The following is a 15924-nucleotide window of genomic DNA, read 5'->3' as shown; positions in this document are numbered from 1 at the left end:
ATTATATGCTTCTCATCAAACAATTCAAAAACACTGCCCTTTCACTTTTTATGTAGTATTTCCAAGTTATTGTGTAGATCTGAAATAGTACGTTGATTATCAAGTAAATGAGATGCTAGTGCTGGTTTCGAACTACTCATATTGAGTTGTTCCTTGAAACGAATTGCGAAGTGATAAGGTAGTAGAAATCATGGAGTGGTTAGTGGAAGAAACTATCTTCCTCAATACTTCTTTATTAACATTGTGAACAAAATTAATACCGTAACCATTAGCAAGTGCAATACATTGTGTAACCATGCACTCCCGGTCGAAAGCAAGGGGGAGCGGGATAGGTGGACTTGATGGAGGCGATGCAGAAGCAAACGCGAAAGGTAACCTTCTTAAATTTCATGGTATGTTCTGACGAAGAGTGAAGAACATTGTTTCCGGTAAATAACAAAAACAACAGAACTGTTTCTTAATGTGATTAATGGATCATGTTACAGTACAGTTCATTAATTATTCCTTTTTCGAAACGCGCCACTTTTAGTAATTATGCTCTGTAATAGGTGGTTGAACCTGAATTTTAACGCTGATAATGGAAAAACTAGTGAATACCTTCATGGTGACGAATTCCTTCGAACAACCTCGGATAATGTAATACATCATGATGAAACTACACTTCACTGCTCCGATTGTTCAGCCGCACTGAATGCTGTACATTCCCCGTAACTGATGACCCTAGACAGAAAAAAGATCTGTGAATTGAGATTAAGTGGTCTTGGAGGACAAGATACAGGCCACGATCGAACTATACATCTTGAACAATAGTCATCTTCCAAGTGACAAAACCCTAAAATATAGTAGGTTGTCAGGTTTTTTATGCAAGATGCCTTTCAATTAGTAAATGATATAAGAATCAGTCACAAGTAATGTTTGTAGCATACCTATATTTCAGTCACTGTGTTGCCATCTTCAGTGCAGTACATGTAGGATAATATATTAAAACTAACCCGGGCCACATCCGACATGAACAGTCCGGTTGGAGCTATTTTCACATACAAGCGATTTTAATGTTTTAACTTACATTTATCGGATTGAAGGCGAACACACAAGGAGAGAAATCTAGATACGCAACAAACATTATTTGAAACTAATTGCTGTACCCTTCACTATTTGAAACGAATGCAGTCGCTGGACGTAACTGCTTCCCCATGGAATCAAACCTGACCAGACGGCTTTATTGCACCATGTACGTATATCACTATCAAACAAGTAGGCGAAAACTGTAAAGGCAGCTATATTTAGGACAACTGTTTTTAGGCAAAGCTATATGTCTCCTACTTGGAAAAATTATTAGAACGGGAGTCGGTTATCCAGATATGGTATATACCCTGACTCGCTGCAAAATGGCATGCCAAGGTTTAGCCTTTGGATGAGCATGTTCCCCGCGTTTTAGAGCATACACGTTTGTATATGATGACGCAAAGGACACATTGTGCCGTTACATTAATTTCCAAGCACCATGAAGCTAGCGGTTAGTAGTGATTTTAATTACATGACGATTTGTATAATGTTCGCTTGAACGTAGCCTGAGATATGCAAGACCATAAATATATAGATGTTCGACCTATGAATGCGAACAAGCTACGTTGCCACGTAGAAGAAGCAAACAAACAAACAAACATCATTGAAACACGCCTCGAAGGCCAACGATACCGACCGGGCGCCGCGTCGCACTCAGCCCATAAGCGTCACCGTATGCGGTTATGGAGGGGCATGTGGTCAACATACCTCTCTGCCGGCCGTTGTCAGTTTTCGTGACCGGTGCCGCTACTTCTTAATCAAGTAGCACCCGAACTGACCTTACAAGGGCTTCTGGATAAACCCGACAGCTCTTAACCTCGGTGATCCACATAGCAGTAAACAGGTTTTGAATGTGATACAAACATTACCAAAGCTGTTATGTGGAGGCATAATGACGTTCACCAAAGTGTTCTACCTGTTTACTGTTCTCTCGGTATTGTATAGGTAGACATTTGAATATGGCTAAAGGCCGAAACTAGCCCCAATGTGATACATATACATGGTGCAATAAGAGAATCTTACGTAATAAAACTGACAGCCTATGGTGGTTATTTAAAGTGGTTTCATCATTTATAAGTTACAATGAGGCTGTGGTGCATAGCATGTAGAGACTACTGCTCTTGGGGCCTGAGCTTCAGGCTGGTCTTTGCAACCACCGATGTAATTAGCCACTTGCGTGCTGCAATAGCGCTGGTGTAACATCCTGTAATGCCATTTTCTGCTGTCAGCTGTTGGCGGTATTGCTCAATACAGCATTTCCACAGACGAATACCTGACGGTACCCTAGCACCGGTCAAGACACAGCCAGAGAGAGTATAAATGCTCCCAATTCAGCTGGTATCCTCATTCCTTTGGGGTCGCACATTCGGCGAGTGTCTTTGCACCTTTGAACGTACAACTATGTTGATCCAGACTCATCGAGCAGTGTCACAAAACGGACACACCAGCTGATCTATGAGCTTTCAACTGTCCCACTGCGTTCTGGTCTTTCGAATGGAAGTATTGGGATGGGGGTAAAAGGTGTAGATAGAGACCAAGACTTAAATTCAGTAATCAGGTCCAGATGGTTGTGTGTTGTAGTAGTTATGCAGAAAAGAACAGTCTTGATAATTCTAGACTACAACGGAGAGCTGAATGTGATCAGTCTTCAGTCGGAAGACCACAAAAACAAAACCAACCACAGCTATCAAACAATAGTGAAATGACCGCAGAAGCACAATATTATAAATTTATAATGCTGCAGATGAGCAAAAACAGTTTCTGGGCACGTCAGTCTCAGTATAATTCAATAGATCCGCAAAATCTCCATGATACAGTTTTCCTTACGAGAACAGTCTACACCCTCACTGATAATGAAATGCGACAGCTTGTCAACATCGCTCAGTTTCAGCTGATTATCTCTTACAGAAACTAAGGTAACTCTGGGCATTCACGAACTATCTTCCTAGCACGGGAAAAGGTGATGAGATCGATCTTAGTTGTGACCTCACGATTTGTTGCAGGTTGTTCGACAGTTCAACATTTTTGACAGTGCTATTCCGGTATTTAAGTTCCTCGTGGTATTTATGGTTAACTGTCCACATCTAAATCTCCTACAACTACGTGCATACCCCGCAAGCTACCGCTCTGTGCCTGGCGGAGGGTCCCATGTCCAACTCCCAGCCGTTTCCTTCCTTGTTGCACTCGCACATGGATCAAGGAGTGAACGACTGCCCTAATTTCTCTCATCTTTGTGGTCTTTAACCGAACTATAAGTCGGCAGCAGTAGAGTTGTTCTGTAGTCAGTCTCAGACGCCGGTTCTCTGAGGAGCGCCTCCTCGTCTTGCCTCCAGGGATTCCTATTCGAGTTCACGAACCATCTCTGTAATACTTGCCTGCTGATTGAACTTGCCGGTCTCAAATCCAGCAGCCAGCCTCTGAATTTCTTCGATGTCTACCTTTAATCCGACCCGGCGGCGATCCCACACACCCGAGCAATTCGCGAGAAAAGATTGCACTAGTGTTCTGTATTCTGTCTCTATTGTCGATATTCTACACTTTCCTACAATTCTCCAAATAAACTGAAGTGTAGCATTCGCCTTTCCTACTACCGTCCTTACGTGCTCGTTCCATTTCATATCGCTTTGTAACGTGACGCCCATCGAAGTGACTGTTCATAGCCACACACTACTGACACTGCGCACCAACGTATCCGCATTACCTTACATTTTTCTGCCATTCATCACAGCAACTCTAAATTTTGCCATCTTGTATCACCCTTCAGATCACTCAATGGTGACACCTTCCCGAACGTCGCAGCAAACTACTGCTCGGCCTGTCTGTCCGAAAATTACAGAAAATAATAGATAAATACAGAAAATGATAGCGGTTCTACCGCACTTCCCTGGGGCACTCCTGACCGTACCCCTATGTCTGATGAAATCTCACTGTAGAAGATAACGAAGTGAGTTCCATTACTTAAGAAATCTCGAGCCACTCACGTATTTCGGAACCTGTACCTTAGTTAACAGTCTGCACATGGGCGCCATGTTCAGAACTCTAGGAATTCGAAATCTACCTACTTTTCTTCATCCATGGTTTGCAGGATATCATCTCAGAAAAGGACGAGCTCAGTTTCCCAAAAGCGATGCTTTTTAAATCCATCCGGCATTGTGGAATAAAGCTTATCTGTCTCTGGGAAAATTACTGTTTTCGAACTCAGAATATATACAACAATTCCACAGGGAATCGATGTTTCGGATATAGGTTTGTAATTATGCTGGTCCGTTCTTTTACCCATTTATATGTGGAAGCAACCCACGCTTTTTCTCCAGGCGCTTTTTAACTTCGTGCCGGGAGAGAGGTTGGGGATAAACGCAACGTATGTGAGGGTACATAGCCGTAGCGTACTCCGTGCAAAATCGAACTGGAATTCCATCCAGATCTGGCGATTACTTTGTTTCCAACTCTTTCAGCTGCCTTCACATGCCAGGGATTAAGCCAGTGTGCAGTCTAACAATTGGAGCATTGACTAAACGAATATTAAATAAAAAGATCATCGCGGATAATATTTCCTATACCACTGGACGAAAATGGTTTAGTAGACTAAATTCCAAATTTTAAAACCTTAATGGGTAGCCCTCCTTGTGAGACACGCTGTTTATTCTGTGTTGAGTTCTTCGCCGTAGGTTATCCTCTTCAGCTGGGTTGATTACGTTCGTGAGTGCAGTGGCTTGTTCCCTTGCTGAAGACGTCCGGCTTAAATTTTCCCATGAGTTCCGGGGAAGAATCAAGAAATAAGGTATTTCTCCCAAGAAGTACAAATCATGAGCTACACTGAAAGACCAGCAAATTTCTGAAGCGTGTCATGTGGTCAACCTTAACCATCAGACTGACATGATTTCATTCGTCCGCAAGTTTAAATTTATAGTACCGTGTTCGGGTTGTTACATATTATAGTGGGAGGAAATATTGTGCACAATGAAAAGAGAGAAATCAAATATTTTTGGTAATCGTCCGCATATTGTCATAAAAGTCAAATTAGAAGCAATTAAACCTCGCAGTATTTATTCGACACTGAAACAGGGGCGAATGTGCATCATACAGCGAAAATGAAGTGTCAGAAATAACTGGCAAATGAATACAGCCAGAGCTGGTTGTAATGGACCGCATAAATGCTATGACTCACCGAAAATGTGTTGGAGGTGAAGCCACATAAATGGAACCGATCAATAAACGCAACAAAAAAGGAACACACCTAAGAGGCCAATAATCCAACACAGTTCATACACCCCTTACGGTCTTCCCATCGTTGAGACAGTTCACTGTTAAACAAGGACTGTGGATCTCTGTCCAACGAAAAATTAAATTTCAGGTTTGTCCTGTAGTCGTGGGAAACGTCAAATCATCAAGATGTCCGAGTGCATGATTATTGCAACCGTCTTCTCCTTAACGTGCTCTGGTTGTTGACCTGGTCACTGAAGCTGACCAAATCCTCATTACTGAACATTAAATCGGAAAGAAAATTTTTATCTACCATCTCCACGTATAGAACGAATTCTGAGAACTCTAAAAGTAGTTGTCGATCAGCATCACGGAGGGCTTGTACAAACTGAATGCTACGTGGTTTGAAACTCACAAACGTAGACTCAGAACATGCTAGGCCGCCACATATGGGGGTTAGAAAAAAGTATGGAAACACCGAGAGAAATGTATGGCTCAACATAAATGCAGATGCTAGTCAAGCCTGCAGCTGGCGATGTTGTATTTGGCCACGAACGGCACTGTACAAGTGTTGGTTGCTGACACTATAGTGTTCAGTGTAGTCGTGAGTGTATTACGTCGGAGCTAAGTTCAAATGTTCCAATGTGTGTGAAATCTTATGGGACTTAACTGCTAAGGACAAACACACACACCAATGGCCGAGGGAGGACTCTAACCTCCGCCGGGAGCAGCCGCTCGGAGCTAAGTGTCTTAGAACATTCGTAAATAGTTGATGCTCATGTGGTGGGCACTTCTGTAGCCAAGGTTACGAACTTGTTTGGGGTATGAAGAGGCAACATGTCGAAAACGTACACTGCGTACGGCGAAAACGGATAAACAGTATCTGACGAGTCACAACGCACTCGGAAATGTGATTTGAGTGAACGTGAAGTAGTGTCATGAAGAAGATTTGTGATGAAAACCTTTTGAGGCTGCAACTGCTAATGTCACAGCTGAACTGAATGTCGCATTCACAACCCTATCAGAACCAAAACAATACGAAGTGGATTCCATAAGCAGGGAATTGCAGGGTGAACTGAAAGGAAATCCAAAAACGCTCTTCAGTATTGGTAATGCAAAACGGAAACGTGGTGCCGCAGCCATGGAACCTGGACGATGGAGCAACGGAGGAAAGTCACTTCCTCGGATGAGTCTCGTTTCACATGGCTTCCAACGTACGGATGAGTATTAGTTCCCAAGAGTGAAACATGGCTGGTGCTCGGTGATGATATGTGCAGTGATTCGGTGGTGTTCCATGCTCCCCGTGGTAACTCCGTGAGGTCGCTTTACTGGCTAATGTTGTCCATTCCAAGGTACAATGTTTTCTTTTTTTCCCAGTGGTGATGCTGCGTTCCATCACGACAGGACACCTGCTCTTATAGCTCGCGCCTTCCGGGACTGTTTTTGTCTGTCTTATATCCACCACAATCACCAGATCTCGATACTATTGAGCGTTTGTGGTCCACTTTGGCGATAAGGGTGCTTGATCTACCTCCACCATCGTATCCTCAACATGCCACTGTTATGTAGGAAGAGGAGTATAAGATCCTTTTGGAAACCATTCCGGGACGACTGAAAGCTGTTTCGAGTGCCAGCTGTTTTCCTACACCATATTAGGCGTGTAAATATGTTGCGTTTTCGTATTTCAATATTTATGTCCACCCCTCTGAAATATCTTCAGCTGGTACGATGACGGCTGTGGACTACGTGGGGAACTCGACGTCCATATGTTGGGGCGCTCAGGACGAAGAGCTACTTGTGCAGGGTTGTGTTGCGGCATTTGGTACTAGCAAGGCTCCGACACTTGGTAGCTCAGTAAAACAAGGAAAACATTCATTTAAGATTTGTGCTGTGACATTTGGAGCGCTGTGGCGCGGTGGCGACTCCTCATTTAGCATGTGTCGTGGAGGATCCGTAGTGCGTTGCGATGGCCAGCTGCCGACCAAGAAGCTAGCCATGAAGTGTGCACCCGGCGATGCTGATGCCCACAGTCTTGCTCAACAGCGAGTGTACAGTTAGGCTAGGCGTGGCTGGTCGCTGAAGGCGTCACCGACACGGACCACTGCCGGAACTCTTTGTACGGAGTGACAGCCTCCGAGAGTGGAAACCGCTCGCGCAAGCAGGGGCCGTGGTGCCAGGAAACCCGAACCAGTGGCTCTACAGCTTTGCTCACGAAGAGGTATACCCTGGGGCTCGAGTATTGATCTTGCTGATCATGGAGGCACCATGTCCTGGGTGTAGGACAGTACTAGAAGAGGGTCCGCCTGGACTAGAGACCCACCAGCATGGTGGTTGCTTACTAAGCCATATCACTCCGAAATCCATCTGGCGTAGTCTTATCGTCATTTCAAGCGCTGCCACACTGCGAATACATCTGTAAGACTTGATGTTTATTTGTAGTGGTTAGAAGTTAATTTGCTGTGATAATGTACTGCTTTAAGCCACGTATGGAAATAACTAACCCGCCTCTCGACTGTGTGGAACCCACTTTGCCTTTCATGGAAGAACTCCATCTCTCACCTATATTGAAGGATTGCCGTGCCCAGTCTGTCCCACTTCGCATCGCATAATTGGCTCTATTGCTGCAACTGGCATGCCGACACTTTGACACCCGCGAGCAACTTGCAGCTTCTTCAGTTACTGTGACTGAACTGCTACCTTTCACAGTAACGCCCAAAGAATAATGTCGGCGCTACAATGACGCGAACGAACAAACCCTGGCAAATCGTCATTTTTCCCTTACATAAGCTGCCTATGTCTTGAAACTACTTTAACTTCGTCGAACACTCTGAGCTGTGCAGTGTCTCAGTCACGCAAAAATCACGCTTGCGCAGCTGTAACTGAATTGCACCTGCTGATATCTTTTAGGTATCTCAACTCGATGCACGTTCGGTAATGAACAACCGATGGAGACAGTTATTGTACTATATGAAATAAAATCGTCGTAACTTCGGAACGGTTCGCTTTAGGACGTTCAAACTGCACGGTTGGCCGCGGGGTATGACGGGAATCAGCATGCGCATTTGCTTTGGTTTAGCGACGAAGCCCATTTTCATTTGGATGGGTCCGTCAGTAAGCAAAATTGCCGGCCGTTGTGGCCGATCGGTTTTAGGCGCTTCTGTCCGGAACCGCGATGTTGCTACTGTCGCAGGATCGAATCCTGCCTCGGGCATGGATGTGTTTGATGTCCTTAGGTTAACTAGTTCTACGCCTAGGGGACTGATGACCTCAGATGTTAAGTCCCATAGTGCTCAGAGCCATTTGAACCATTTAGTAAGCAAACTTGGCGCTTTTGGGAGACTGAGAATCCGCATTTCGTGATCGAGAACTCTCTTCACCTTCAACGGCTGACTGTGTGTTGTGCAATGTCCAGTTACTGACTAATCGGTGCGACGTTCCTTGATGAGACAGTAACTACCGAAAGGTTCGTGAAGTTTTTGGAAGATCATTTCATCATCTTTATCCAAAGTGTCCCTGATTTCAACAAGATGTGGTGCACCGAAGATGTGGAGATCGAAGCTATCGAAGCAGGAGAGTGATGTCCTGGAGGAGCACTTTCGAGACCGCATTCTGGCTCTCGGGTGCTTAGAGGCCACTGGCATGGGTGTCGATAAGCCGCCTTACTCTTCGGATCTGATCACATGCCACCCCTTTTTGTGGGGCGGCAATATTAAAGACAAGCTGTACAGCAACAAACACAAATCCTGAAAAAAAACTTTCAGGGGGTCATCGACGTTCTGACACTTCAGCGGGTTGTAATGGTACTTGAATTACGTAACCATTACGGCACCTCACCTCAACCTCTCGATACCAGCAATACTCTACCGTGTTTCTGTAAAATAGTTAACATATTTCTATGACAACATTCAGATTTGATTTCATTAATGTAGAGGTACTTCGATACATCGGTATGTATATATTGCAATGATATTATTCGTATGTGTATTCTTTCTTTTGTCACTATGATGTTTGACGTACTTGCAACTCTGATTTTTGGGCGCGTAAGCGGTTATTAGGGAGTCAATCTTTGGTCGTCATGTTAAAAAGACGCAAATTGTAGCCAGTTTATGAAATGTGAACTTTAACAGCGAGGAAGATATTTTCAAGTATGTTTTATATTGTGAAGTGATGTTTTGGAACGAGTTACGTGATATTGCAACAAAAGTAATAAAAAAGAAGTGTAACTTAAATTGAGAGTGCTGATTACTTTTTTACATCACCATTGTCCTAACTTTCAAAAGTTTAATCTTTAAGAATGGTTTATGAAACACACCTATAAAACTTTTGAATATCGCAGAATAACACCTAGACCTCTTTGCATCCGAGCTTGGATAGATTTTCGACGATTGAGCCATGAGTTCACAACGAGACCAGCGTTAGTGCCTAGTTTATCCATTATTTCAAGAAATGACTTTATTAACTGTGCTCTAATGACACCTGCCACATAATATAACTTTGTTGTTTCCCGAAAATGCAATATTTAGCAGCGTGAGCAACACTACAATCATAATTAATTTTCCGACCTTTGTTGTAGTAGGATTGTTAGAGGGTCCTGCAGAATTTTGATATTCGTCAGCGCCACATCACCACCAACAAGGCCTACCGAACATGTCATAACCAAAATCCGAATATCAGTAATGACGTTTACATGTTGAATAAAGTGTGTGCACACCGTAGTTTGTAGCTAATTTACGTCTTCTTTGCGTATGGTTCAATAATTGCCAACCCTTAACTTCAGCAGAGGGACACCGACTGGCAGCAATGTGAGCCACAAACAATTGGCCACAAAGTTAACTTGCGCAATTTAATGTCTGATTTAATGTCCAGCCCAGTTTGTTATCTTCATTCATACAGAAGAAATAATCTCGTGAACTCACATGAATCTCTTTAAGGACCCTGTACACTCCGAGAACTTCCCGCCTTGTCTGCGTACATGCTGCGAGCTGACATTTGTCTTCGTCGGATGAAGGTTCGCAAGGAAACTCGCACAGACACGGGTGCGGATGAGGCTAGCAGCAGCAACAGCGGGTGGCCCGCTGCTCGTGAAGGACTAGCCGTGGGACGGAAATGAGAGCCGCGGAATTTAATCTCTGCCCCGGGTGCCGCGGCATGCGCTCCTGATCCACGGCTTCTGCCAGGAACAAGTGGCGGCCGGGACGTTCCGCTGCCGGCTGAGCTGAGCGCCGGTCCAGACAACCCCGCCCCGCGCCCCTGCCTGTCGCCCCCTTCTGTTAAGCTGCCAACTCTTGCGTCAGTCGTCGCAGAGCTGACGCCGAAACACGTGCACAAAGGATTAGGGTCGCCTCGTATTAGCGACTAGCTGAGACCGCTAGAGATTCGTTCAGAGATTCATTTGCTTACAGCGAAATTAAATACAGATTATCTGCAAATACTTACAGGTGTACCTTGATTCAATTATCCAGCTCGGAAACTATACTCTAATATGAGATGCTACAAGCGTTTCCGTGAACAGTTAGTTATGATGAAACTGCCTCCTAGAACAGTAAATGGCCGTCAACACCCGCCATGGGAAAGCTGTTTCTCTGGCTTAAGCGTTCCCGGAACAACTCACGATGTGATTCAGTGTAACGGACATTCACTACCAACCTTTTTCTTCATTCCGTAACCGCAAGATGATTCACAGATTCCAGTCCCCATTCAGTACACTCCTCCAGACGATAGTGACACTTGCGTAAAATAGAAAGAGACACATGTATTAATGTCGATTAAAACCTATTAGCAGTGTACCGAAACAGAAGCAACAAACCAACACATAGGACAAAATGTGAAACGTAACACATAACTAAAGGAAGTAGTAGTAAAACATTCAGAATATCAATGCAGATTAACTATGCAAAAGCCTACTACTACAAAACAGGGCAGAGGCCTTGGAAAAATTTGGAAATTTGTGGTAAGGTCTTATGGGACTAAACTGCTGAGATCATCCCTAAGCGTACACACTACTTAATCTAAAGTAAACTAACTTATGCTACGGACAACACACCCACCCATGCCCGAGGGAGGACTCGAACCTCCGACGCGGGGTAGCCGCACAGACCGTCACAAGGCTACCTAGAACACGCTGCTACCCCGCGCGGCAAAGAGGGACCACATCGGAGAATATTTTTTTCAGATTTTCGCCCCTTAATAGTACTGAAATAAAAGTTAAGTATACTGTCTCATTCCATTTTTAAATGATGGCATTCGTTTTTTGCGTGCTTCAATAATTCTCTGAAGTCACGAAAGCTGCTCCGAAAAATGTTTTTTAAAATGTGAGAATATGTTCCAAGGTGCAGCATGGTTTGTACTAAGGCAAAAAGCTTCTGTTGAAATTTAAAAGAGCTGCAACAAAGAAAATGTAATCAGTGCCGTTTTAAATTGTCGATCTGTTACATTATTACTCAGTTATAAGCGAAAAATCACTAAGTGAAATCACATTAAGTATGATTATTGTCAGAACCCAGTTAGAAGTTAAACATGTTTTGAAGTTGAAACTGTTTGAAACTCAATCAAATTTGAATGTCCAAGGCAGGTAAATTGTTAATACGTTAAAGAAACTCAGTTCATTTGTAGATATCACACACTGCATGGTAAAAGACCTTCTTCCGTTTCAAAGTACAAGATGCTGTACGATGAACGAAGTACAGCTTAAATTGCATGGCTTAGCTATCAACACGTTATACAGGTAGTTTTAAAAATATGTAGAATTTCAACTGTCATAAAAAATCCTTATGTGAATAATTAACAATACACTACAATTAGCTTTAGTACATTATTTAGTAGATTATGTATTACATTACATTATTTAGTACATTATATTTTTATATTATATACTAGTACATTAGACAAAACAGAAGTTTGTAGAACTCGAAATATCTACAAGTACTGCGCGAGGCACACCCTTATATTCCACAAAACTATACAAAATGATGGAAACTGCATCAGGCAGTCTGTAATGCACATTTCTTCATGCGATTGTAAAATGAGTCTATACTTTGAAGTACCGGCCAATAAACATTGTATTCACAGGTGCACTATCCTGAAGGTGCAACATTGTCTCCTACTGTGGGTGAGTGAATGCTTAATAATAATGAGAGGCCCAGACGTTGTGCAACATACTAAAATCTCTCTCCTTATCTTACAGGAATGACTCCAGAGAACACAAAAAATTATAGGAACAGTTTTACCCTCGTCATCGTCATTTAAGGTAGTGGCCAAGTACTGCGGAAGTTACGAAGCAATCTTACGTCAGAAAATAACCAATTCTCGACATAAATAAGATGTCTAGGCTTTTACGAATTTATCTACAGCAACAACTTTATGGTCCGCCGTCCAAGTACTATAAAAATTAGTTTTAAGACAACAGTTATAACAGTTCATATACGAGGGTGGTTTTCATAAGTCCGGTAAACTTATATCAAAGAATAGAACATTCATAATTTTATATAACATTGTTGGAGAATATGTATCTCATTGTGATAAAATTATTTAAAAGCAGTCTTGATATCAGCCGATGTTAACTTCTGACCGCTTTCGGCCTTTTAATTACGGACCATCATCAGAGTTGGCACTATAATGTTACAGCCATCCTCATAAAGTGCATGGCAATCTAGTGTAATTCGTTAACTGAGGTCCAGACCGTCATCTGAATGAAATAATTAGCACTGTAGGATCGTTAGTTCTATAGCTACTACTATTTATTCGTAATGAAATCAAATGTATGGTGAATTAAAATGAAAATTAAACATTTGTATTAGTAGACAGTTATATAAAGTCTTCAAGAAACAATAGAAAGAACTAAATGCAACGTTGTGTATGTGTGCCATCTCTTGGCGCCTGTAATAACGTATTAGGACGCCGTTTCCATGGAGACATACAGGCTGTTATGTCTGTCAGTTTTCAATACTTGACACTTGCATAACACGAGAGGTCGATATCAATCAGCTCAGAAAAATGGGCGTTGTTTACAGAAGTGGGACTTAACTTCTGAGGTCATCAGTCCTCTAGAACTTAGAACTACTTAAACCTAACTAACCTAAAGACGTTGCACACATCCATGCCCGAGGCAGGATTCGAACCTGCGACCGCAGCCGTCTCGCGGTTCCAGACTGTAGCGCCTAGAACCGGTCGGCCACTCCGGCCGGCTATGTTACTGTGGATAATTTGCAATACATCCCTGTTCACAAGAGGAAACGATTTGTTACAAATAAAATAAAAATATATCTTAAGAAGAACAGTAAAATTATGGGAGTTACGTATACATCTCATGTGTAAAATCGTTGACGTTAGAAATATAAAACGTGCAACAGTCGCAAAAATATTAATTCATAATGACAATATTGTCATCGATTTTACACATGACATGCATACAAAACTCCCACAATTTTACTGTTCTTCTTAAGATATAATTTTAACGATATGTTTTTAACGATTTTACACATGGCATGTTTGCGTAATTTCCACAATTTTACTGTTCTTCTTAAGATACATTTTTATTCTAAGCTCTTTGGTCCGAACAGGCCTTGGAAGGCCCAAAGGTACCGATCGGCCTCCGTGTCATCCTCAGCCCACAGGCGTCATTGCATGCGGATACGTAGGCCCTTGTGGTCAGCACACCGCTCTCCCGGCCGGATGTCAGTATACGATACCAGAGCCGCCATGTCTTTATCAAGCAGCTCCTCAGTTTGCCTCACAAGGGCTGAATGAACTCCTCTTGCCAACAGCACTCGGCAGATCGGATGGTCACCCATCCAAGTGCTAGCCCAGCCCGACAGCGCTTAACTTAGGTGATCCGACGGGAACCGGTGTTCCCACTGCGGCAAGGCCGTTGACATTCTCAGCTCTTAATATTTACAAATTATTTGTAACAAATTGTTTCCCTTTGTGAACAGTGATATAGTGCAGATTATCCAGAATAACATAACGTGGGTAAACTGGCGCCACTTCTGTAAACAACGCCCCTTTTATGTTTGGTTATATCGACCTTCAGTGTTATACAAGTGTCAAGTACATCTTTGGGAACTGAGAGACATTTCAACCTGTATGTCTCCATGAAAACGGCGTCCTAATACGTTATTAGAAGCACCTAGAAACGGTAGACATATACAACGATGTATTTAGTTCTTTATAGTGTTTTGTGAAGACTATAAATAAGACGTTATGTAAAATTTTCATATTAATACGCCATACATTTGGTTTCATTACGAACAAACAGCAGTAGCTGTAGGACAAAAGATCTTATAGTGCTACTTATTTCATCCAGATGACGCTCAGGACCTCAGTTAACGAATTACACAAGATTGTCGCACACTTTATGAGGCTGTCTGTAACATAGAATATGAACCATCAATGAATATTAACTCATTTCTTGATTACTTAAATTTAAAAAAAATAAAATTTAAGAACGAAAACTCAAATGGTACGTAAGTCATTCCCCATTGGCTGACGGTGATGCCTTACGCTCTGGAGCGTCCTGTCTCCATCCTTTGCAACTCGTGGCTGCTTAGCTATTAGCATCAGTTACATCCACCGAGACATCCACAGCGGGTCAGGTGCCATCGCAGTCAGCCACATGGGTAATGATACATCGGTTTAGAGTATACTTTTATAGCATCGGCTTCTCTATGTAAGATTGAACTGTAACTTTTGTTTTTACAGTGTAAACTCCGATAATGGCCCATAATTAAGAGACCTAAACCGGGCCGGCCAGTGTGGCCGAGCGGTTCTAGGCGCTTCAGTCTGGAACCGCGCGACCGCTACGGTCGCAGGTTCGAATCCTGCCTCGAGCATGGATGTGTGTGATGTCCTTAGGTTAGTTAGCTTTAAGTAGTTCTAAGTTCTAGGGGACTGATGACCTCAGATGTTAAGTCCCAGAGTGCTCAGAGCCATTTGAACCATTTGAACCTAAACCGGTCAGAAGTTAACATAGGCTGCCATCAAAACTGCTTTTAAATTATTTTAGAATGGAATGTTTTTTTGTTGCTCCTTCCTGGCTGGTTAGCTTGATTATTCCAAGGATGTTATCAAGAATTTCAGCAATTTACAGCGTAGAGTTCATTGTTGATGACCATCTGAATGGGTCAGTGTGTGGACTACGACTGAAAATGGAGAAAACAGAGTTTCTTGCTATTATTGAACATCTTCATTTGAAGCGCCGGACTACAGCCCAAATCAAAACAGAGTTGGATGTAGTTTACATGGACTCTGCACCATCACTGAAGACCATTTACTTTTGTATTAATGAACTTAAATGTGCTCGGACAAGCAAAAAGTAGGAGCGCGCTCTTGCCTTCCAACTGAGGTCACCACAAAGGAACCATTGACAAAACCCACGGTACTTTAATACAAGACCGCCGAATAAAATTTCTTGAGATTGCTGAAGCTGTAGGCAACTTCAACAGAGCTAGTGGCTAACATCGTGCACGGAGAACTGACTATGAAGAAGCAGTGTACGAAATGGATCCAGCGATTGCACACAGTCGACCAAAAGCGTATCTGAAACGCTTAAACTCAATGTCTGACGATGTTCATTGGGAATCTGCAACACTTATTCTACCGATTTGTCAATGTTGTTGAAGCCTGGGTTCTTCATTACACACCAGAGTCAAAACGGGAGTC

The 15924-nt window shown here is 42.8% G+C and overlaps 1 pseudogene; it reads right to left on the bottom strand.

Annotated features, from left to right (window-relative positions):
• Window positions 1-14021: 14021 nt before the first annotated feature.
• Window positions 14022-14139, bottom strand: LOC126417292 (5S ribosomal RNA; annotated as a pseudogene).
• Window positions 14140-15924: the final 1785 nt, after the last annotated feature.

The sequence above is a fragment of the Schistocerca serialis genome, chromosome 8 (genome assembly GCF_023864345.2).
Source record: "Schistocerca serialis cubense isolate TAMUIC-IGC-003099 chromosome 8, iqSchSeri2.2, whole genome shotgun sequence".
In the NCBI taxonomy this organism is placed as follows: Eukaryota; Metazoa; Arthropoda; class Insecta; order Orthoptera; family Acrididae; genus Schistocerca; species Schistocerca serialis.
Note: the sequence above shows the minus strand (reverse complement) of the source record. Positions and strands in the feature narration are given on the sequence as shown.